This window comes from Tamandua tetradactyla, chromosome 3 (genome assembly GCF_023851605.1).
Source record: "Tamandua tetradactyla isolate mTamTet1 chromosome 3, mTamTet1.pri, whole genome shotgun sequence".
NCBI lineage: Eukaryota > Metazoa > Chordata > Mammalia > Pilosa > Myrmecophagidae > Tamandua > Tamandua tetradactyla.
Window position 1 is genome coordinate 116,342,007 of NC_135329.1, and position 26,396 is coordinate 116,368,402.

The 26,396-nt window shown below is 34.9% G+C and overlaps 1 long non-coding RNA gene across 8 annotated transcripts in view; it reads left to right on the plus strand.

The window, feature by feature from the left end:
* The window catches only part of LOC143677607 (uncharacterized), a 359,256-nt gene that overhangs the window by 33,268 nt on the left and 299,592 nt on the right, over positions 1 to 26,396 (plus strand). For 6 of the 8 annotated variants that reach the window (XR_013172741.1, XR_013172746.1, XR_013172743.1 and 3 more), the window contains exon 3: positions 12,246 to 12,372. This is a non-coding gene — a long non-coding RNA (uncharacterized LOC143677607). Of the gene's footprint in view, positions 1 to 12,245; positions 12,399 to 26,396 lie in introns of all 8 variants that reach the window. The other 2 variants (XR_013172744.1, XR_013172745.1) reach the window with 1 other exon arrangement.

Below are 26,396 nucleotides of genomic sequence, written 5' to 3' on the forward strand. Positions count from 1 at the left end.
AGACATTGTATAAGGACAAAATCCAGTGTGTAAAGTTTAAGTAAGTGTGAGGTCATGAGAACTCACCTGGAGCAATAGCACTTAATGAATGCAAAAGTAAAAGAAGCATGATTCCATTTTCAAATGAGAGAAAGGTGATAAAGATTAGGTGACTGTTTTTACTATTTAATAAAATGGAAGCTCTATGTTTAATTTGCCAGCTTGTACATGTGGTAATGACCTTTTTCCATGAAAATTTTTTTAAGACTAATTTCTCTGTTTTTAGGTTTGTCTGAAAATATCCACAGGATGTTTAAAAATGAAATGAGTCTAATTTGCAGCCTAGTCAAGAGACAACACAGACACGTATAATACCATGGTGATGAAACTACTGGGAGGAGCCAGCTTCCACACCCATTTAGAAATGCTGCTGTACTACTTGAAAAAAGCAACACTGAAGAGAGGCAGGTTTATACCACCAATCCCTCTCACATGTCCATGCAATATTTCTCTCCCACAACTTATTGGAAACTTCCTAAATGGAAGCAGCTTATGTGTCCTTGTCTCTATTCTAGGTAGTTGACATATAGGTTACTTAGGGAAGACAGAAGAACAGTTGCTTCCCCAGTACATTCACCAGAAGTGAAAAATGTGTTCCCTCCCCCAGCAAGCCACAACTTCCAGGCTGCATATTCCTGAGGTTTGAAAGCAGTTGTCTCTCAGAGGTAGAATAAATTATTAGTGAAGAAATAGAGTAAGAGTATCTACCAGCTATATTTTTTAGCTTTGCATTCCCACTGGAAACCCAAATAGTCCTGTGTTTGCTTCTGGTGTGGAGGATTTCTTCTAACCTTGAGGGTAGTACTGAAATTTTCTGTATTCACAGATTGCCTATCATTGGGTGGATTCATCCTTGGTTCTGCATTGTACAGTTTACCTATAGGAGTCCCCAGAAGGAAAAAAAGAAAAACAATGGATTATAAGATTGAGCTACAAATTCCTGTTTGATCCTCCACCAAGAAGCGATATGTTTGAATGATTTGACATTTTCGATCTCCTTTATTTTGCTCTTTTTCCTCAGTAAGTGAGTATCTTATTATGACCAATTATTAAGTCTTCATTTCAGTTTTTCCCTCTAAGCCCTTTCATTCTGCAAATATTTACTGAGTGTCTATCTTATGCCAGACACTGGTTAGGCATTTGGGACACATTAATGAACAAGAAAAAAATATCTCTGCCTTTGTGAAGCTTTTATTATATCAGAGGTAGAAAAACAACATCATTATAAAGTCACTGCAACTTAGTAGGAGGTAGACATTTTTTCATAACATTTTATTATGAAAGTTTACAAACAGAAAAGTTGAAATATTTGTACAGTATTTACTTATATACTAACACATAGATTCTTTATTTAACACTTTACAATAGTCGTTGTACCACTCATGTCTCCATCTATCCATACTTTCATAGGTAGACTTTTTCCTTCAACTTTTTATTTTGAAATAATTCCAAACTTGCAGGTCAGTTGCAAAATTAATATAAAATCTGTACAGAGAACTCCATATGACCCACCTCCTAGATACCCAGATCCACCAATTTTAACATTTTTGCCAGCTTTCCCATGCCATTCTATCTGTCTATCTATCTAATCATCGATCCATCTACCTATTTATTTATCTGTTTTCTGAATATTAGAGACTGCTATATAGAACATACTCTTTGAACACACTATTTTTACAGAATAAATTTCAAATTCCTAACACAGCACTAAGGTTGTTCATTATCTGATCCAACCTTCCCTTCTAGCTTCTTCTCTCATTTTTCCCTCTTATGAACTCTCTGTTTCATTCATATTCAACTATTATTTAAGTATGTGATTCTGCAGTAATAGTTGTAGTAATGATGGACTTTACTCACCAGAGCATTTCATTTGCTACTGTCCTGAAGCTAACCAAATAAAAATTTTGGATACTCAGTGATCTAAGCCAAACAAATCGAAAAGGAAAAAAATTAAGCAAACCAACAAACCTAGCAGGTAGGTGTTATACCTCCATTTTACTGATGATTAAATTGACACTCCGGATGTTCAATGAATTTCTTAAGATCCCATACCTAATATGTGGCAAACTGGAATTTGAATCCAGATAAATCTGAGTCCATATCAAACCACTCTGCTAAACTAGGTTCTTTCCCTAAATCCCACATGGCCTCTATGAAATAGATTTCTTTATGCAAAAGAAAGATTTCAAAGCTACTGAAATCCTTAAAAAGTAGCATTATGGCGTCTCCTACATGTTGGGAAATCAGAGGTGTGCAACCAGGCAATGTGAATGGTTGCATTTGGCCCCACACCTACAGATTTACTGTTCCTGAAAGTGGCCAAAGTTAGGCATCTATCACAGCACAGGAGGGGCAAGAACATCCTTAGTTAGCATCTCACATTTCCAAGATTAGGGCCATCATCATGCTCTGAACTCCTACTTCCCTTTTGCTGTCAATTCTTATTTCAATCCTGAGAAACATATATCCAGATTAAAGGAAGTGAAGCCCATTGCTATACATAATGTAGCCCACAGATAGCAGCTGCAGCCTTCAAAGAAGTGGGGGTTTGTTTTCTATGTGGAATCCCTTATATTCTGAGGCAAAATCTGCATTTTAACAAATCAACAGGTGATTAGCATGTATTTTAAATCTTGTTATGACCTGATTTAGAGACCCGAAAGATGTCATAGTCAGAGACAGTATACAAATCATCTCTTTTCCCCAATTCCTGTCTTTGAAATAGCGCTTGCTAGAGCTAACCTGGATTATAACATTACTTTGAGATAGATAATAATATGCTAATTATTCAAAGCATAAAACTAAAACATGGAACTTAAGGAATGCTTCATTGTCATAACAACAATAGATAAAGCAGACAGAAATAAATCGCTTCTGTGGTTTATCAAATAGTATATTGCCTGACTGTATTTTTTTCTACTTTTTGCATTTATTTTCTACAAAATTCAATCTTATGTTAGAACTAAGACTATGAGTTTGCAGTTAACAGCAGAAGAATTTCCTGAAATGAACCATTTGAAAAAGCAAGAAACTTCAATTTGGACATTTGACTATCACTCCAAATAAATAAGTAAAATTCGCTAAGAAGGTTACACTGTAAAAGATAGTGTTTTATTTCAATATTTTCAGCATCATTGTTTTTTCAATGGAGAATGGAATTTGAATGAAATGTCATTTTCTTTAAATATCTAAACCCTATTTTTCCTTTATAAAACCTCATAGAACCTGTTAAAGTTCTCATGTGCATTATCTATAATGTAGACATGCACACTTATAAGGACACGTCAAATGTGCCTTCTTGGCCGTAATGCCAAAGTGATGAGGCTACAGGAAGGATGAAATTTCTCATCCCCACCCCGCACCATATAACTTTATACCTGCTATTTTTAAGTGTGAGATTTTCCTGGAACTCAACATTCTTCCCTTTAGCACTTTAGTTTATGTAGACAAAAACAGCTTTTCACTTTATACATCTAAGCAGACTTTGTTCATTTTAGCGATAAATATTAAAGCCGGAGACGACACAATTTTACTTAACAGTAGGTTCTGCTTGTTGAGGAAAAATGCTGTTATTTAATTGAATCAGCCATTCAAGGTAATAAAACCAACTAAATTCCAAGAACATTCCATATGAGTAAAATTGTTTTCTAATCTTCACTGAGATCCTATTCAATAAGGCCATTATTTTAATCAAACTACAAATTTGGGAACAAAAAATTATATTTTAACATGCTACTATGAATACTTTAATACTGTTAGGGCTAAAATTATGATAAACATGGATAAGAGTAATAATCCGCTTCCCCGAAAGAGTCCTAGAAATCCTAATTTACTGACTGGTAGCTACTTTCACTAAGTAGAAATATAGTAATTTAATAATCTTACCATAGCAGTTTTCACTAAAGAAAATTAACTAATTCATTATTGCTTATAATTTGCTGAGGCATAGCTGCCATATTTGTAAAATCAGCAGGTTCTGAAAAAAAAATACAAGTTTTTAAAATGAATGTTCAATTCCCCTCCAACACATAAATGATACAATTACTTAGCTCCCTCTAGTGCCAGTTCCTAATATAAATGCAATTGTAATAACCATATTCACCATGCAATTTTAGAGCAAATTAAAGTTTTATGTGGCAATAATTAACAAGTAAACTTTCAAGGGTTTAGCAGATTGAGTTTGGGATCAGAACAGAGCAAGACTCAACTGAAGATACTGTCATATGCAAGCTCTTGACTGCAGTTAACATGATGGTATTTCTTTGCAAATTTAATTTCATAAGTTTCAATTAAAAGCAAATAAACCAAAATAGTAATAAAAGAATGGTGGCAAGAGAAATGAAAGCATATCATTGGCTATCTTTGTAAACTACAATTCAGCTACAATAGTCTCACTCAGTTGGTGGTTTGTATCAATCACTATTTAAACAAACTAATAAAAAAATCCAAGAAGAAAAGTATGTTAATGCTTCTATCAAGGTATGTAGGAATAAAATTTAATTTGCAAGTGTAGATGAATATGGAGCATTTTAATATGGATTAATAAAAAGAAAAACATAATGGCCATTAGGCTCTTAGAACTCTAATAACCAAACATTTAAGTTAATATGACTTCCTAGCACATGTATTTCTTTAGAATTTCTCTCTTAGACTGAAGAATATGATTGAAGAATTCTATTTCTAATTAAAAATAATATATGTGACTTTTTGTAGGTAAGTCATATTGTGTTAACTACATTTAAAGGCAATGTGACACAAAATGGAGAGGAGGGGGAAATATTAAATTACTAATAAAATTCTACTCAATAAAAAATGTCACTAAAATTAATGGGTTTTCCAGAGAAAATGAATGAACTTTCTTCACAATAGCAGTTTGTGTGTTAATTTGTTTGCTAAGTTTGTAATGTAGTGAAAGGGCTAAGAGGGATAAACATGTGGACTTTAGAATCAGATGATATGCAAATGTTTACCAGCTTTGTTAACTGGTAGACTCTGTAAAATATAGTGATTTCTATTCTTTAACAGAGTTGTTACAATAAATTAAAGAAGATAGTTTATATGTGAAACATGCATCAGAAGAGTGGCAACTGATAACTGTTTTCTGACGTGTTGGTAATAAAATGTAAATAGAATAAAACTTTTCAATTGAAATGTACTTGGGGTCATTTAGACATTAACTTTATTCTTACCTAATTAGAAATATTAGATAGGAATATTTAATATCCTAATCTTAGAATTAGCATTTTAAAAATTATCATATATTTGTTTCAATAACAATTTTTAAATCCAAATTAAAAGAACACTGGTGATATTTTATGCTAAAAATGGAACATAAATCATAAGCTTTCTACAAGCTGAGTGCAGAAACACAGCTGACAAAATTTTTTGAAGTTTTCATGATAATCTAAAATTTACTGTGAATTAGAAGCTCAGTGAAGAGCACGTCAGAAGTATTTTTTTAATACTTTCGAAACTAGAATATATAAGTAAACCTGTGCTATTAAGATGGTGGTCTTCCAAACATTTTCACTTCTATAATCTTAACAGAAAGATTATACATATACATACACATGCTTAATTACATGTTAAACCTCATTTGCATGATTAATATTTGGGGATTTCATCTTTCTTTCTCACCATTGATACAATGAAAGAAAGACATAAAAGTTATCATAAATGTGAGGTTTTTTTTTTTCCTTCTTACTTGTCAGAAACTAGCGATCATGTCTCATTTACCTGTGTCCGTAATTCTGTTGATTAATTACCCTTGTACGTCGTTTCTTTCCTTTATCACTGGATAGATTTCGGGAGCTATCAAAATGAAACTAAATATATGTTTTTAAAAATCTTCTCTTACTTAAACCCAGGAATAAACCTTAGGTTTATTTTCCAGAGGAAAGCAGAAATGTGATTTTCTATATTCCTGAGAAATTTAAATAACTCCCAGAGAAGAACTGCAATGAGAACTGTCAGGAGAGTTTTCAGCCTTCTCCACACTCAGCTACTTGGGGAATATGCAAATACGTAGAAAAAGAAAGTAAATTGGGGGGGGGGGAGGGGGCAAGGGTAGTTCAGTAGTAGAATTCTCACCTGCCAAAGGAGACTGGGGTTCGATTCCTGGTCCATGCACTTCCTTAAAAACTAAATCAGTTCAACAAAGGATGCTGCAATAAAGGAATAGTCACACGGAAAAAGAATGAAATGTGACCCCCACCAGACAACATACAAATTTTTTTTTATAATGCAAGGAAATTGGGTTAGGAGAAAGCAAACCTTGAAAATAAGAGATTTTTCTGTTAATCCCAATATATAGCATCAAGTAATTTCAAATCAATCTAACGTTTAATACCGAAAATGATAAGAATAACAAAGAACCACAGTAAGAAAAGAGTCTATGCCCGAGGAGTTTTAGCAGAGTAGTGAGAAAATACATTCCATAGGTATCTATAGTAAACTAGGTCGGTAGATTCTCTCTCAGCAGACAATCATGTAATCCTAGTCTATTTAATGATAGTCTACAGGTCACTTTCTATTGAAGTGCCCACATTGCATTGGAATTACCCTCTAATTCAATTCCAGTTCTCTTGGTCCACCCATCTTGTCCATATGGCATGATTTTGACTATAAGCACCATTCAAAGAACAAGCTAACCTGTTTTATATTGGGCACATGGTTAGAATCAGCCTAATTTGCAGCCTGGGAACAAATCCACTCATAGCATATTTAGAGGCTGAATTATGTATTTTTCTGGAACAGTGAATACAAATTTTACTTTACATTTCCATTTTTTCTTGTGCGGCCTCTATTATTGAAAAATAGTTAAACACTATTCAGGTGAATGAGAATTGTGTTTTTAAATATACTGGGAGGATGCACGGGTGGTTCAGTGGTAGAATTCTCGCCTTTCATGCGGGAGACCTAGGTTTGATTCCCAGGCCATGCACCAAAAAAAAAAAAAAAAATGCCCATTTTCCTTTTGTCATCGGCTCAAGCTTATATCACTAGAACAGAATATGTTCAACTATTGTTTTTACATCAGGATCAAAGGCTAATATTAACAAGGACAACAACCAAAATAATAGAAGAACTTGTCTCATCCTCCCAGGGCTTTCTTTGTATTAACTCATCTAGTTCTCTCAATAACCCTATGTCTGAGGTATTAACATCAACTATTTATATGTCAGGTAAATGAAGTAGTGATAAGTCACTGCTATTTTAAATACATACTCTGTAGACATGTGAAGGAACTTAGGTAGCATGATTCCAGAAGCTAAGTTGAATAGCATTCTAAATATGACATAAAGCCTGTTTTATAGTACAATAATAAAACTTTACTTTTCTTTGTCACTAACAGTTTTCAATGTGGTATTGATTCCTTCTCATGCGCTCCTATAAGGCAGATAAAACAGTAATTATCTCTTCTCTCAAAAACGAGGAAGCAGAAGTGCTTCTATGACTTGCCTAGAACACATCTTGAAGCATCTAAGGAGCAGGATAAAGAACCTGAGTGTTTTCACTTTCAAACACTAACAGTCCATGCTTGGGATCATAAAAGTGCTTAATTTTTATTTTTGAATAAGTGGCAAACACGCTCAAAAACAGAGAGATATGCTTTTAAACGAACCTTCAAATAAGAATGTTTAAAGTTTAAATCTTAGCCTTAGCTCATAAGCCAAAATGTTTCCAATATAAAATGCTTTCATCTGTACATAATAGTGCCTTTCCTAAAAAGTTGTCCCTAAATTTAATGTAGCAAACAAGGTTTCTTCTAGTTGTATGATGTACCTCTGTTATACCATTAAACCAACATCAAAATGAATATCTTTCTAAAATGCTTTCTGGATATATTAGTATATAAATTAATCCAGGTAATAAAATGCTGATCTTATTAACAACTAATTGTATTTTCTATGTTTGCAATGAGTTGAACTAATGAACAGATTAGTTCACATTGAAACTTGGGCTTTATGGCTAAATCATACCCCCAATTTCTAAAATGTGTAATATTTTCTTAATATAGTTGTAACAACTGCTCACCTGCTGCTAAGTACAAAAATGATTAGCCACAAAGCAACCAACTATAGAATTTGCCCAATGAAGAACTAATGGGACTTTGCAGATTATATTTCCTTCCTCGCTAAAGGCAACCAAACTGCATGTCAATAGCAAAATGAACATATGACTCAAGTATGAAACAATATATACACAGAGACATAACCAAGTCTGTTTTCTAATTTTTTTTAGACCTGCTTCTTTTTCATGTAGTTATCTAGCAACAAAGAGCTGAAATAAAGTTTTATAGCATTTGATGTGTACCTAAATAGTCCTAAGTATTAATCAAATGTTATTCAGGTACTTCTTGCCAACATACTCATCCAGAATTATAATGTAGATTATTTATGCTAACAGAAACAAATTTTTTACACTACTTTATCATAATTAGATTTATTCTGTACCTTTCCTTAGAGCATAATTTTGCTGATAACATAGAATTGGGTAGAGTAAGTAAGTAATTCACTTGGTTGATCTACTTTGGGAAGTAAAATGAGTTATCTAAATTTGCTCTTTCTGTAGCACTAAATGCTAAGTAACAACATACTTTAAAATTGTCTCTTTAGAATTTGTGTGATTGAACAATTCATGGTAAAGATAACAATTTTATAGTAGTCATATGTGTAGCTTTAAGGTGCCTTTTTTTCTGTAGACAGCATTATCCAAAAGAAGAAAGCAGAGATAGTATGTTATCATCCTTCTACAGATAAACATCACTGTATAATATATAATAAAATATCTTTTTCATTCAGAGCACTAGCAAAAAAAAAGGTATCGTTTGAAATTGAAGATATTTAACATATATTTAAATTTAGTTATCTAGATACATATGTCTATTGTGAAGCTTTACAGTATATTTGCAAATTTTAAAACTACTACCTAACAATTTCACTGAAAAACAGCCATAGTTAGACATTGTCCATCATAAAGTTCCCTGCACAAATTCTGAGAACTGTTTTGTCTAGAGAATCTTTCCTTAAGCAACAGCAGGGTAAACAGATGGGCCATACCATGTTTTTAAATGCCCACAGGTTTGGATTCTGTTTGAAATGCTGGCAAAATTATATCCAGAAAAAAAATGACAAGATTCAATTGAATTTGAATGTCATTATGATCATTCGTACAATAGTAAAAAGAAAACTCTAACAGTTCTCCAAGTCAAAGGAAAAGGATTATAGGAGAAAACAGTTTGCGAAGCATACCGCTCTTTTCGTATCATAAAGTGATCAAGCAAAATGGATATATTGAAAAATGTTGCTTTTCAGACTCAGAGGATACAAAGTATGATAGATCAATGCCTTCTAAAAATATGACTAATAACTTTATTCATTCTCAAGAGTTTATTATAATGTCCTTTTCTGTATGGTCATTAATTTTCTCTTTGTTTTTGATATAGATGTTCTCCACATTTGCTGTACAAATTTCTTTGACCAATCTTACATACAAAAAAGTTTGGAAACTAAAATCTAGCCACTTATAGGGCACAAATCTTGAAACTTCGTTGATTAGTTATCTTGGAAGCATACTATTAAATCCAATTGAATCTCACTAACCACTAAAATAATTCATTGGCTTCTGTATCATCCACTCCACTAATGGGAAGTTGTACACTCATTCTACAGGGCAAATTAGATCGTTTAAATATATTCTTAATAATAAAGGCTGACTTTTATATAGTATCTACAAACCATCATATTGAATAGCAATGGCTGCTTGAGTTGATTGAACTTTCAATTTAAACTCTTAGGTAAAGAGTATTCTTTGGTTTAAGCCAAACCACTGAGGGACGAATCAGCCAAATGGTCATGGTGCCGATTCGGCAAATACTAAACTGCTTACTGGAATGAGTCAACTGCAGGACTGATTAATTGATTTAGTCACATATTCAAAACTTTTGCTTCTTATCCCATTAAAAGTAGCACTAATGAGCGGTAGCTATGACCTTGCAGTGAGAAGCCACAAGTTCCACAACCCCTCAATATTTACCACCCAAATTTAATCTTTTTAATGGACACCTTAAAAGGGATCTGATAGAAAATACTAAGAGCTGCTCAGATACTAAAACACTTAGGGAGGCTTTTGATTAATGTTACATGATTAATCAATTGATTAATATAGTTTTCAATACAGATGTTAGGACACTGTCTACTTTAATCAACCATTCTGAAAATAGTGAAGATAAATGCCATACTTTGTGTCTGCAAAAAAAAAAATCCTTTCTTTAGGGGTTGTTAATTATGACATAAGCCTTATTTACCACACGCAAATTTTATCTAATGTTGACATTTTTATACATAGGAACCATTAATGAGATAAGTGAGATCCTTTTGGCAAAGCTATATTTTAATCACTTTAAAAATAATTTATTTAGCCAATTTATGGACCTTTCTCTTAATGAGAAATTATTTCAGACTAAGGCTGCAAAATGCATTAAAATCTTAAAGTTTTTATTATTATTTTCCAAGACTGTTTGTAATTTGTGATGATGCTTTCCACCATGCTAAAGCTGAAATCTTTATTCCAGTCAAAAATAATCACCCTGTAATTACTGTGACAAACTGCCCAAGCTGTATCATCGTGGCCATTTCAACTAATGATATTGTATTAGAATGCCTAGCAGTAGACTTCAAATGGAAAATATAATTATGTGCATTAGTTTGTCTAAGCATTTATAAGATCACATATCCATCAGTTTTCAGGTCTCATAAAGAAAACCATATATCACTGTCACTGTGAGTTTTGTTATTGAAAGTATGGGCTTCTACAAACTGAGTTTAAGATGCGTATCTTAAATTCCACTTGTTTTGTGGATCACTAAAGTTCCTGTAAATTAAACCACCATAATTGGGAAGAGCTTTTCCTCTGGTGATAGAGAGACTGCATTTTACTCTGACCAAATAAGAGATTCTCCAGCCCAAAACAGCTTAATCTGGCTTTTCCTCAGCTCCTATGTCTGTGGGGATGTGATTTGGCAAAACTGTCCATAGAAAGGCTTTGGGGCAAGGTATTAAATTAAAGGTTTCATACTGTTGGCTTCATTGCCCTAAAAGAAATTAGGAGGTGGAAAAAAAAAAAAAAGACATGCAAAGACTATGTAAATGTAAGTTGTGTAGTTCTTGGAAAAATATGTCATAAACTTAAAAGTGTTATAATGAATGATAGAATTGAAATGAAAATATTGACAAGCAATTTAGAAAGTTGGGAATCCAGCCCTGACTCTGCACACAACAGACTATGTGACCTTGAGAAAGTTGCTTAACCTCCCCGGTCCCCCAATTTTCTCATCTGTAAAATGAAGGGAAAGAAGGATTCCTTGATCTGTTCTAGCTTTAACTTACTTTATTGATGTGAGTCGAGACTGAATTTAGAAAATCTGTTCTCCATTAGTTTAAACAAATATGCATATTAAAAAGTGAAACTTATTTAACCAACGAGAATTGTATTAATTGATTGCAGAAAGTAATCTGTCAACAGGGTTATGAGGTTCCTCTTCTATCAGGAATAAAGTTACAAAATATTATGCTCCCATAAACTCAAATTAGAATGCTTTAACTCCTCATGCTGTGTTCTCATTGTCTATAAGAAGTGATGATCAGAAATGAAATCATTCACTTCCATATGATATGAACCTAACAGAGACAGGTTCTCAAAAGCACCTCTGTTGATATTTTGGATTGGATAGTGTGTATTGTGTTGTGTATTGTGGGATGTTCAGCAGCATCTGTAGCCCACACCCAGTAGATGCTGGGAGCAACCCCTAGTCATGAAATTCAAAAATGTGTCTACAGCTTGCCATGTGGCCAAAGGTGCAAGTCACCCCAATTGAACCATCTTAAGAGCACATGTAAGCAGCCAATAAAATGCTATCTTGATCAAGAAAAAGCAGAATGCTCTAAAGCCACTATTATATATTTTTAACTAAATTATATGGTTACTTTTTTGTTTAACCTCATTATTAAAAAACATGTGTAAAAGGCGGTGCAACGGTAGCTCAGCAAGCAGAATTCTCGCCTGTGATGCTGGAGACCCGGGCTCGATTCCCGGTGCCTGCCCATGCAAAAAAAAAAAAAAAAGAAAAAAAGAAAATTTGAAAAGACCTAAGTAACACAAATATTTTCTTTGGCATGAATGTGTGTTTATTTTCCGATTGCTAGATCCTGGGGATGCTTTTGAAGGCCTGCCTCAGAGTCAAACTTCAAGGAGAAGAGAGTCCTTAACCCAATTTAAATTTAACTGGGAAAAAAGGTCAATATCAGAGAAGCCAAGGAAACATTCAATGAGGTAAAATTTGCTCTATCCATTTAAAGGTAGGATTTGTTTTCTTACAGCCAATTGATTATCATGATTGCTGGGCTCAATTAGCTAAGGTCCTCATGATATTAATATGACCTTAAGAATATAATATTACTATAACAGTTTCTAGCTGTCATCAACATGCATGCACATATACTTATACTTTACATGTTTCAAATCATTCCTAAATTATAGATTAGAAAATTGAGGCTTAGAAAGGTCAATGCCACAATTAAGTAGGAGAACTAATATTCAAATATAGATTTTCTAACTCAATGATCTGTGATTTTAACCACTGTCCTATGATAGGATATTTTATTAAATTCTTTAATTTTGCCCAAGAGTAAATTTTATTACTTCGATTTTTTTTTTTTTTTTTTTTTTTTTTTGCAGAATCTGCTTAAACGATTTGCTCAAATGAAAATTTTGGTCAGATCTGACTTCAGTTCTCTTCACGCTAAAAGCTAAGAAACCAATGATTTTATAATCTAAATTTTTGTGCCGTGATCTGCTTTGATGCATAAATATTTACTTCTAAGGTCATTCAGTAATCTACCAGTTCATGGTCTAAAGACCTAATGCTAAATTCTATGAAATATTATATCATTAAAGCCATTATTATTAAATCCCCAAATTCCATATTTTAATTTGCTATTTCCCTGAATTGCTTACCAGGAGCTTCATTTTTTACTTTATGAGATTTGGTAGGCTTGTGGGCCATATAGAATAAGACAGTTGTATTAAAATCCTATGTCCAAGGATTATGTCTGCCATTTTCTCAATAGGAAATGTCACTGGTCCTTTGACAGTCTCCTGCTATGCTGCTATTAAGTAACACTTAGCAACATTCAGCCTACACTGTGCTATTTCCATGTTTTGGCGCTGTATACATTTGTCTATGCTTTCAACTCAAAAGTTGAGCAATATTGCTGGCTGTATTTTGGTGCCAGCATAGATTTAAGCCATCCAAACAAGACTGTGTATTTGAACTGACAGAGAGTAAATGATTTGCATCTGGCATAACTGATGGTAGTGTCAAAACCTTGGCTTATAATTCATTGGTAAACATATTTCTCTGGACGCCTAGCCACACATGCTCGATTTCCTTTCAAAGGATGGAACCAGATCATTGCCAGAACAATGCAAAATATTTTATACAGATAATTCAAGAGGTTATTTTTCTATGACAGGAAATGGGGGAGGAGACAGTGCTAGAGTTCTCCTCACTGATGAGAGATAAGTTAATTTTTCAACCCTCATTGCTGAAATTAAAGTTCATGCAAAAATGCCTTTCTGACAACTATGGAGTTGATGAACTATTAGGAATGATCACAAACAGCAAGCTAAAAAAAATTAGTCTAATCTACATTTCCAAGATGTAATTGGTAAAAAAGTGTTTGGATCAGGCTGGGGCTAAAATGATGGCAAGGAAAGAATAGAGATTTTAAGGCTTTAAAGCATATTCTGGAACTACTCAGACCTCCTGAAAGAAATAGTTATAATTCTAGAAACTGTTCAATTCATGATGGGCTTCCAATTCTAGCAGTATTTTGACATTTGTTGCCTTTTGAGGTATACAAGCTCAATGGAATTAACAAATTTTATTTCCCCATGTCAGTTCTCTAAGAATTTATACATGTACTCAAGCTGATAATTGCAAATGATATTTACTCCTAAATTATCATGGAACAGGATTAAATTAAATATTCTATTGAGGGATGGATATATGTCACATATATGTAATCAATTTCAAAATAATTCAAATGAAATACATCACCCTTGCTATTAAACTATATGCATCATAGCTTAGTGTTTAATAAAGTTTAGATGAAAACTTTCAGGATCTTATGGCTCAATCGAAAAGAGCTAATAAGTATCCACTCTGTTGCAATCTCTGGGATGGTCATTACACATGATTCAAGGATGACTAAGATATAATTTCTGTTTCAATCTAGCTCATAGTCCAGGAAAGATATATACTAAATTCACTTTAGTAAACCTGTGATGGTAGAAGGCATTATTGAAATTGATGTGGGCACAGACATTGGAATGACAAAGTTCACCTGGGTCGCTTCAGAGAAGGCTTTGTTGTGAAAGTGATGATGAAGATGATATTTCAGGTGCATTTTGAAGGAAGAAGCAGAGCTTTCCTTTCTAGAGGGAACAGTATGTGGAATTAGAACACGGTAGACATGGAGAAGGGACAGATGAAGAATGGAGGAAAGATAAAGAATGAAGCAAGGGTCAAGAAGTCTGAGCAGAAAAGTCTTAAGAAACAAATCAAAGCCACATAAATAAATAGACTGATTGATGGTAGAATATGGGGAACTTGTGTGACTTTTTTTTTCCTATGTCAAGCCAATCTTCTGATACTGAGGCAGATAGGGATAAAATAAGGAGTTTGAAGTGTTTGATTTGGTAATATTGCCATGGGGAATAAAAGAGTGCCGATGTTGGAAACAGGTTAGTAATGATGCTTATCAGAGTCTGTGGATGTTGCTGTTACATGTGGAACAGAAGTGGAGGAAGCAGATTACTAGATTGACTAGGTATAGAAAACTGGCAGGGCAGATATGGCAGAACAAAGCTTTGAGGTTATTTAGGCAGAGGGGAGAACTGGCTGAACAAACTAGTGGGTGTAGTAGAGAAGAGAACAGGAAGTAAGCAAGAGGAAACCAACCAAACTTGTGAATGGGGTATGTTGGAGAGAAGGTGAAGGAAACAATAAAAGGAGAAGTTTGGATGGAAGAAGGAGTGAAAATGAGAGATTTCATTTAATTTAGAGCCAGGAGAAGTTTTGAATAAAAAGAGAATTTATTTTATATTGATAAGAATGGTAGACACTGGTTAGCTCTTCACCACATGAGTTTCCTTTTCCTTCTGGATACCCAGATAGATTGCATTTCCCATCTGGTCAAGGTACCATGGGGAAGAATGATGTAAGCCACTTCCAGGAGTGGTTCCTTACAATTACAGTGTAATTCTCATGCTCTTTGCCCTTCCGTGGTGACGCCGAGAACAATGTATTGAAGATGGTAGAGCCACAGGATGGAAGAAACTTCAAAGCCACTTGCAGTTCAAGAATACCAATTATACTTAATGTTTCTTTAATCAGTTAGAAATTCAAATTGATTTATTTGAAATACTTCAAGCAGATTATTTTCTGGAGGTGTTGTAAGAATGTGCTTCAATTTCTACAACATAAACGTTAAACTTATACCATGTGTATCTAGTAATGCCATGACTGTACACAGGCACTATGGGAAATGCCATCTGGTGCTTTCATATGAGACATTTTGCAGGTTCAAATGAGGGTAGCCATAGTGAAGACTATGAGTATTAGAGATTCCTAGTGCCATTTAGCTAAGTATAATGATATTGTTATACACAAATGCCTCTTTTGAATTCAGAACACTCAATCGTAACTTTGCCTTTCATGTACTCATTCAAGGTTATTTCTTAAGTACTTGCTGTGAACCAGGTATCTTATCAGGCACTGAGGATACAGAAGAAAAGTGGACACAGTCCTTTCTCTTCGAGTCCTTCCAAGCCAGGGTGTTGAGCATGGAAGAGGGAAATCTGGATGCAGAAGCTCTAAGGAGAGACTTATTTACCTCAGTTCCACATCTGACTGTTCAGAGCAGCATTTCCCCATGTTTTAGAGTGACATAAACAAAGATATAGTATTTGAAAAATGCAATAATCTCACAACCACTCTTCCTTTTTAGTCTCTTAAGTGGTTTTCTAGGGGTGTTTTACAGCTTTTACTCCAGATAAGAGGAGAAACCATTTAAAAAACAAAACAAAACAAAACCTTCTAAAGTTCCATCCTCCCTCTTTTTCTCACTTAGAAGACAAAAAATGCATGTAAATGCAAATCAAGTTCCATTGCATAAAAAAGAATATGAGGAGGATGTGAGGGTAGTTCAGTGGTAGAAGTCTCATCTGCCATGTCGGAGACCCTTTCTATTGCCAGCCCTTGCACTTCCCCAAAACAAACAAACAAACAAACAAACAAAAATTCAACAAATGGTGCTGCAATAATAGAATACTTACATGGAAAAAGAATGAAATGTGAGTTTGCCATACAGCATACAAAAAAAAAAGAAGAAGGATGAGGCAGTAAAAACTGTGCTCCTTAATCCCTAAAGCAATAACAACAGAAAAAGTGTTTTTGCCCTTTTTCACTTCCCAACTTGCCAAACTCTAGAGCACTCTCCTTCCAACCTCACCACATGCTTCTCAGGATGGTGTGGGAGGGTTTAGCATGGCAAACCTGGGACAAGAATACCTAAAATACCATTTATGAGCTTTAAGGGAGGAAGAGAAAGCCTGTTGACTGCAGTGGCACTCAGTAGAGAGAGCTAAAAATAATGGGGTGCTTTGAGAATAATGCTAGCTTTGGAGCCACTTGATCTGAGATATATACTTAGTTCTATCAGTTAGTAGCTGTTTGCCTTAGATAAACCATTTCCCTTCCTTCAATTTCCATTTTTCCTAACTAAATTGCAGAAAAATAATTTCTACTTCACAGGCATTGTAAGAATTAAATAAAATAAATATAAGCCATACATGAAGTCTAATGAGGGGAACATCAAGTGAGAGCCACATGATCAGTCCATCAACACATATTTAAGCACCCTAATAAATGATAGCAGTTTCTTTAAATTTACAGGAAAGCATTCTGGAAGATAGGATGAAAGGTATATGGGAATCCCTTGCACTGTCTTTGCAACTTTTCTGTGAATGTAAAAATATCCCCAAATAAAAGTTTTTTAAAAAAAAATAAAAAGTGGGAAAGCCACAACTGCATACGTCTAAAAGCATGATAATATATTTACTGTCTATAAGGTTTGTCAAAATAATTTTCTACTGAGGGTACAAACTGCAGGTAAATTTTAGCTAAGTCACAAACATATATGTTTAAAATAATGCCTTATAGCCAGCAGACTTTTAAGTCAGGCATTGACTAGTTGGAGACAACCTGCTTTGGGATTGGAATGGGGTCTCTAAAATTTATTACGAATCCCTTCTCTGAAACCATTGGAACCACATGTGTCTTGGAACTCAGAAATTTTTAGATTTTAGAAAAGAATTGCAAAACACCCTACATCAGATCTGGGCCAGCACCTTGTAATTGAGCACCTTGTAACTCCTCAGTAAAATGTATGAATATTCAAGTCAATGAGATAAAGAATATAAATAACCTTGCATTTGGTCAGGCCCAGCTTTTGCCACTAAATGGGCTCCGGTGTCAGAGCTTTCAAGATTTAAAAATCTCTCATATAGGATGGGGGACCTAAATACAGAGAAAAGCCCTAAATTATCATCAGTCAACATTTGCTTTCTTTCCTCTGACAGCAAAGATCCTGTGTAGTGGGTGTTCCCCGGGGCAATTGCTATCATTTCAGAAGTAGCAAAAAGGGTACTCTGGTTATTATAATATTTATAAAGGAAAAAGTGAGACATAAAGAGAAAAAAATAATATTTTGTGCCTCATCTTGACAATCCAGTATCTTTTGTCTTGGGATTAATTACCTGAGTTTCCCTCTCTTGCTTCTACTTCCTAGATGTGTCGCAGATTTAGTCAAGCTTTTCATGGAGAGGAAAAACAAACAAACAGGCCACATCATTATATTTTCCTGAAATTAAATCTTTACTGGAGATCATTTATTCTCTCAAATATTTTTTTAAAAAGACACATTCAAAAATTTTGTTTTTCCTTGTTTTGATTTTTTATTTCCTCCATTGAAAATGGTGGTAACTTTTCAACTGGAATAATTTTAAAATGTTTGATTCCTACCTTCTTCATAAATAAAATTAATTTAGTAATAGCATTATTGAAACCAGCCATTCTTTCTAAAGTAGGAATTCCAGATGTTTTTAGTTGCTGCCTATGACATTTCCACAATCAGAATAAATTGTGTTTCCACAGTAATGTAATAGATAGAAGTGCTGAATAAATCTCATGCAGTTGAGATGACAAAATTAACATGCTGATGACATTTTAATGTTTCAATATAATCAAGGGGGCATGGATCATGCCTCCACCAGTTCTAATATAATTCTATCCTTTAATCTTTTTCCAAGATGAAATAAAATATAGATAGATTTCAGAAAGTATGTAAGCAGTGTGTGCTTCATTCCTCAGGCAAGCTGTTTGGGATGCCTCTGAAATGCCATTTACATTCAGTTTTGGCAATAGATGTTTTACTGAAGAAATGAGCTTTATATAAAGGTCCTGGGTTAAGGACAGATATTTGTTCTGGTTGTTTTTGTGTGGGTTTTTTTTTTTTTTTTTGGTTGTTGCTGTTGATACTCCTGCTTCTATTCTATTTGGGCAGAACATTTACTGCTTTAAACCAGGAAAATTAGCATATTTTGTTTGAACCCCGTAAACAGAAACTATTCACCTAATCTCACAAACAAAGGAATATGCTTTGGGGATCAAAAGTAGGGGGAAAAAAGGCAAAGCTCTAGAATCGTAAAAATAGGAAAGCTACTTTTTTTCTACCACTGTAACACAAGTTATAATCTAACACTGTAAAAAAAATAGCCGATGACTATGCATGTAAATTGAAGATCTGCACTGAATATTGACGAAGTTGTATGCTTCTGGCTCTGTGGCACTGGAGAGGAGAATGAAAGATAATGAGAGGGAATAACGGTACCTCTTTCCTCATCTTTACATGAAAAGGTGGTGATGACAGGCTAAGAGGAAGAATAGTAGATGGATACCTGAATGAAGTTCTGTTAGGAAGGAGGAAGGAGGAATGGTGTTGTGAACCAACTTGTAACTGTGCCACACTGAGAACTTGCTCTTCCCACATAGCCTGCTCTCTTTTTCTTTGTGATTTGGCATATGATTTATGTTTTCCTCGGCGTGTCCACTGCTGCCCAAATGTTTGGACAACGTCTATCTTTTCAGCCTCAGAAATGGAATCATCTTCTCAATATTCTATGAGCCTCTCTGAAGTCCAGGAATGATTTCGGGACTACTTTTCTGCCATTTCTGCTATGTTTACAGCATCACCTAAATGCTGCACTGACAATATAGGTATGTCTCTCCCATTAGAATGTGAATCTCTTGAAGTAAGCTACTCTCCTCAGTTTACCTCTGTGTCATTAGCAGCTAGAACAGGGTTAGAAATATATTAAATGTTTGGTGAAAGTATACCTGGATACAAAAGCAAGTTATTTTCTGTCCCTTACAGAAATCTAACATTCCAAAAACATACTTAAAGGAAAAAAAATGTCAAATAACAGATATTTACTATAAAGATACCTCAAGAAAATTTAAGTTCTTACATTTAGATTTGAAGGAAAGGAAAGAAAGGGGCATTTTGCAAGAGCACCTCCTCCATCCCCCATCTGATGATCCGATAGACTGATTCACATTCACCTGCCAAAATAAGGGGTCAGAGAGGCCAAACCTGAACCTGAAAAGCAGCTTCAAAAGCAGGATCTAATCTAGCATGGGTGTTTTTTTTTTTTTCTGGCTCTGCCATGGTGCTTTTATGAAGCCCAAGAATATGTTTTAATGTCACTACCAAGGGATTCAAATACGCAATGTGCAGTTGTGTTCATTTCTTTATCTCTCTTCTTGAATACCTTGCGAGAAAGAGTGTACTCAGACATTAACCCTCTGAGTAAAGCACTGAGGGATCTCCAGAACTTGAGGTCATGTTACACTAAAATCCTAGAGCTCATCCAGCGCATTGCACACTCTATCAAGCATTCCAAGCTGGCAGGAGCGTTAGCAGAGTGATGGCTCTAAGGACCTCCCGTTCGGAGAGTCATGCTAAAGCTGAGGTCCCTTGGCCGAGGTTTGGTTGAGGGATGTCTCCCTTCCAATCTTGCTTATTGAATTTGAAAAACTCCATAGCTTTTTCTGTCAGGGAAGCTATAGAAAACAGAATTGTTATTGGAATGCATTAAAAGGAAAGATTGAAAAAAGTTTAAAGTCAAGATAAATCTAAACTAACTTTTTCAGTTCAACCCACTGGTAAAGACTGAAGATATTTTCACTGAAAAATGGGCCTGATGGGGAGGGAGTCTTTTTTATAAGATTTCCAACCTCAGAATATCCCTAAACACAATATAACACTGTTACAGCTGCCTAATGCTTTACTTTCACTAAGAGAAAAGAAGTGATTCAAAGCTTTTGCACTTGTTTGCTCAATTTGTTAAAAGTATGTAAGCATGGCGGGCCGCGGTGGCTCAGCGGGCAAAGTGCTTGCCTGCTATGCCGGAGGACCTCGGTTCGATTCCCGGCCCCAGCCCATGTAACAAAAACGGAGAAACAGAATACAATAAAACAAGAAAATGTTTAAAGATGTTTCCCTTTCTTCTATCCTTCCTTCCTTCTCTCTGTCTTTCCTTTAAAAAAAAAAAAAAAAAAAAAGTATGTAAGCACTTTCTTTCTTTAAAAGGTGAATTAACCATGCATTTCTGCCATTAGGATCAGCTCAAGTGGAATTTATGAAGGGGACCGAGATTGCTATGGTCAGTGTCATTCTTTCAGGCACCCCCATAGATAATACCAAATGGCCCAAAAACCTCACTGCAGAAAATCACACACTTCTCTGTACTTTCTGAAGCTTTTTATCTCCCATAAAACACACCTTCTGTGTGTGTTTTCTGCTAGGTGACAATATTTGTTTAGAGATTAAATTTTATTATTGTATCAATTAGTTATCAAAGCAATGTTATGGATTGCATCATGTCCCCCACAAAGACACGTGCGAGTCCTAACCTTGTGGATGCGAACTCAATTGTAGATAGGATCTTCGAAGATTCAATTAGATGAGGTTAAACTGAGTCAGGTTAGGCCTTTATCTAATATAACTGGGGTCCTTATCAGCAGAGGAAACTTGGACACAGGAGTCGGAGACAGGAGGAGACCAGAAGGAGACAGATGGCCATATGACGGAGGTAAAGATTGAGTTATGGATTGCTGGCAAGCTACCATCAGAACGCTACTGACTGTGGAGCATTGTTGGCCTGCCAACACCTTGATTTTATACTTCCAGCCTCAAAAACTGTGAGACAACAAATTCCTGTTGTTTATGCAAAGCAGTATATGGTATCTGTTATGGCAGCCTTTTGGCATACTGGGACAATAATTTTGAGAATAGAAGTAACATAAGGCCTAGGTAATACATTGCCCTTCTGATGAAACACATGCCTTAATCAAGGCAAAATATGAATTTCCTGTCTGGCTCTCCAAAAATAAATTTTACAATAGATATCTCAGGGACATTCTGGTAGGAGAGTGGGAAAAACATTTTGGTAGATAAATTCCTTAAATTTTGCCATGTTAGTAGCTCCTTATCAAAATAAATGTTTGGAATATTGGAAAGAGTGCTGGATTTTTGGGTCCCTTTCATCTCATACTTACTGGTTGTGAAAATTTGGTCAAATTTTAACCCAGTTTTTGCTTTTCTTTTGCAAATGAGAAGTCATCCAGGAGTGATTTTTCATATGGAATTAGGACAGTAAAGGAAGCAAACTCAAATGTGTCTGCAGGGCCACACAGTACTGGCATATGTGAAGAAATTTGAGAAACAGTGTTTGTCAAGAAAGAAAGTGGGGTGTTTTGAGAAGGGTTCATGTGATAGCCAGCCTCCAAGATGGCTCCCAATGATATTTGCCTCCTAGTGTTCACATCCATATGTAGTTATCAATCTCATTGAGAGAAGATGCCCTATGAAGCAAATAGGGTATTGTGCAAATAACAATGTGACTTCAGATGCAGTCTCTTGGATTATTTGCTCTGGGGAAACCAGCTGCCGTGTTGTAAGGACAGTCAAAACAGCCCTACGGAGGGCCAAATAACACCTGCACAAACAGTAGATTGAGCTTAGAGCTTCTCACATACATGAGAGAAATCATGAGCTTAGAAAACCAAAAACTTTTATACTATACCCTCAAGATGCTTATTCTATGCTCAGGTGGAAGACACTATTTCTACTGTGCCGGTGTGAAGCTATTATATACCCATGTCCTTTAATCCTCATTCAATATTGTTGGATGGGATCTTTTTGATCGTTTCCATGTAGGTGTGACCCACTCAACTGTTAGTGGTAACTTTTGATTATATGGTTTCTGTGGAGGTGTGTCTCTGGCCATTCAAGGTGGGGCTGTTTACTGGAGCCCTTTAAGAGGGAACCATTTTGGAAAAAGCTTTAGAAACGACAGAGCCAAGAGGAACTTCAAAGCAGAGCTGACATAGATGCTGACACATCGAGAAAAGAGACATGGATGTTGAGAGATGCTTGGAGCCAGAAGGCATCTACATGAGACTTTGAGCAAACCAGAACCTGGAGAGAGCTAAGGGAAGCCAAGAGATGAAAGCCAGCCCTGGAGAAACAAAGTGGGGAACCCCCATAGGAACAGAGGCCGAAAGTAGTGGAATCCAGGAGCAGGAGACCAGCAGATGGATGCCAGCCACGTGACTACCCAGCTGAGTGAAGTGTTCCTGACCCATCGACCTTCCTTGAATTAAGGAATCTTTCCCTGAATGCTCTGATTTGGACATTTTTATAGGCTCAGAACTGTAAACTTTTTAAAGTCTCCTTTTAAAAAGCCATTCCAAGGTTGCAATGGTAGAATGCTCACCTTCCATGCTGGAAACCTGGATTAATTTCCTGGACCATGTTCCTGAAAAAATAAAAAAAATAATAATGAAACAAAAAAGTCATTCCAGTTCTGATATATCACATTCTGTCAGCTTGCAAACCTAATCCATCTATATTCCAAGACTATCTGTTACACAAATATTCTTGAAAAGACAGTTTAGAACAAAGGTAATATGTTCTCAAAATGCAGAAATGTGAGGAACCATGGAGAGTCGCTGCCCATCCTCTCAAATCACTCCTGAATAACTGACCCAGAGACACTAGATTATAACTTTTATTGCTGCTTTACTCTAGGGGAGCAGATAGAAAATTATCTGGAACAATCTGACAGACAAAAGATTTCCTGCAGGCATCTTCTGAAAGGGACAGTCTACTCAGCAATAAATGACTGTATAGTCAATTGGGGATTCAGCTGGAATTACAGGAATTTAAGGGATATGGGATCATCAGTTGAAGGTTTTAATGTTTGAAACAACTCATTGTGATAATACCCAAGAACACTCTATGGGCAAAATTGTTCTCTGCTGAGTGTAAAATTCAAGTGTGGAGACATCTGATTATCTGAGTCCACATTTCTGACTGTGTTTCAAACCATTCTCTCTGGTCACGATTTCTGGCTAAAATTCTTTTGCATGTTATAGTTGAATTTGGGCTTCCAATATTCAGCTTGTGGCATAGGTTAAAGTGCCTTGTAAATTCTCACATAGAAAGCAAAATAAACTAGAAAGCTTTGAGCCTTATTTAAAAAAAAGACAAATTGTCAATTATAAAAATCCTTATAAGTAATCAATTACTTCTTATGACTTCTAGAAATTCAACCTTTAGATTTTTACTTAGCCTTTGAATTAAATCTAAACAAATTATATTCAGGACCAGAGATAGAGAAACTAACTTTGAAAGACTTACTAACATTTAACTACAAAGTAGAAACCATAAAATTCTCAATTAAACAAATTGTTTCATCATTCTTATGAGAAATTTAGGAAAAATATAACGACTTTTAATCATCTTTTAAAATAAAAAAATACAAAGTTTTCATTACAACAAAAAGATAATATTTTAATGCATAGTTAGTTCTAATCTATCAACAAAAACACTGGCATACTGAGATGATAATAGGCAAGGGTGTATTAACTAATAATTTATAGAAGAAATTGGACCAGACAGCAAGAATAAAAAATGATCAACATACTAAAATCAAATGGAATAGTCTAAGGGAAAGATAAAGATTTCAATTATGTAAGCTTTGGATTGGACTGTATATTGGTGTAGACTTTTAGAATTCTCTTAGGCAATACTGTGAAGAGTTTAACCAATTGTACAGTTTAAGAGTACAGTCCCCACAAGGCTGTACTAACTTCTAACACTGATTGCAAGTTCAGGGAGTTCCCCAAACATCCTTCATTTTTGATCATTTGCTAAAAGGACTCATAGAACTTGTGGTAATGACTTATTCCAGGGAAATGATGCAAATTAAATTATTCAATGGAAGAGACAGAGTCCAAACACGGAGCTTCCATTATCCTTTCCCTGTGAATGCATGGACTGTTTGCCTCATCCTGATCATAATAAAGGACAAATACAGAAAGAGTGCTGCCAACCAGGGAGGCTCATCTGAGCCTCTGGTGTCTAGAAACTACTGGGGCTTGATCATATATTGCCTGTGTTGTCTGACCTTTAATCTCCAGTCCCTCCAGAAGCTGAAACTGATATGGCATGATACTAAGCCCCCATCATAAATTGCATTGTTAGGGTGTCCAATGATCTAAGCTGCCAGGTAAACAAAGGTACTGCGATCAGACAGGATATTCCAGGAGGCCTAGAAGTCACCTCCCAGTACCCAAAAGCAAAGACCAGACTTCTCTCTGGAAGATTATTCTTCATGACATATTTGTGCAGCAAGAATTCTCAAAAGTTCATTTGATTTGATTCAGAAATTCAATTTATAGAGATCTATTTGAAGGAAATAACTGTAGTTGTGAGAAAAGATGCTCATCTAAAAATTATTTACATTATCAAAAGTAATGGGAAACACCCTGATGTCTAGCTAAGAAAATGATAAATCAAATTCTGGTGCACCCATTTCAATTGTTCATTTATTAAAATGAGATATGTAAATAAATTTTAATGATTTTGGAATGTTCTTATAATATAAAAATGAAAACAAAAGGGAGAAACATTGGACACAGCATAATTTCACATATATTAAACATAAAAGTATATATCATTGAAAATAAATAAACCAATTGTAAATATTAATTAAAAGAGGATATCTCTGTGTGGGAGGATTATAATAATAATATTATTTTATTCTTTATACTTTACGTTTCCAAATCTTTCAGCAATTTTGAATATTATTGACTTCTGAAATGTTCTTTGTTCTTAGTTAAAAGGTACAAATGAGCAAATACCGGCCAAGGGAATAACATAAATGCACACACACTAAAATACTTTCTACGTACAGACAAAATAGCATTCTCCTAATCTGCTATTATTGAAAGGGCTTTATAAGATATATTATGGTGCACTTTTTATATTATTCTATTACTAAAAGTCATCAATCAAATCTGTGGTCTTTCACCATGTGCGATAGAGTCAGATATGTATGCATGTGTGTATATGTGTAATTCATTCCATGTGATTGCTATATGCTATTAGAATGAAATTTCAGAGAATTCAAAGTGATAGCTTTCACCATGATTGTAACTCGGCATTTTTCACCTCATGAGCACATTAGACATTTATGTTCTGACTAAACACAAGTTTAATAATGGGTGGTCATCATAGGGTAGGATCTTGGAACAACAAATAGTCTTTATCATCCTGGGGGAGAAAATGGAAATAAAGAAATATCTTTTTGCTAAGACAGTGCCTCTACAGGTCTCTGTTTCTTTGATGAAATAAACTGGTGGAAGGACATTTTCACCTTAGATTAGAAACATAATGAAACCCGAAAGCTGCAGATTCTTTTACTTTATTGGTGGTGTGTAAGTTTAATGATTTCTATGAACCTTTTAAACACTGATCATGATGAAATTTTCATATAATTATATAAACAACTCCTTGAAAAGCGTTCATCCAAATATCTAGGGAGTATGTACTTTTGTTTATGTAAACAACTAACTGATAGTACAGATATAGTTGGGTCATTCTTGCTGAAATTGTTTCAATAGGCATTTTCCTGGTACCACTGTGTCTTCTCTTCTCTGTTCCATGCATTCCCCATGTTGACTACCAGGTTACCCTACAGAAAACCAAAAGCCAAACTAAACCAAACCTCAGTTTTATATTCCTCAACCTCAAAATTCCTCAACACAGCATTGACGTTCCATCAGAATGCTTCCAATCTACCCCTCTTGCCATCCCATATGC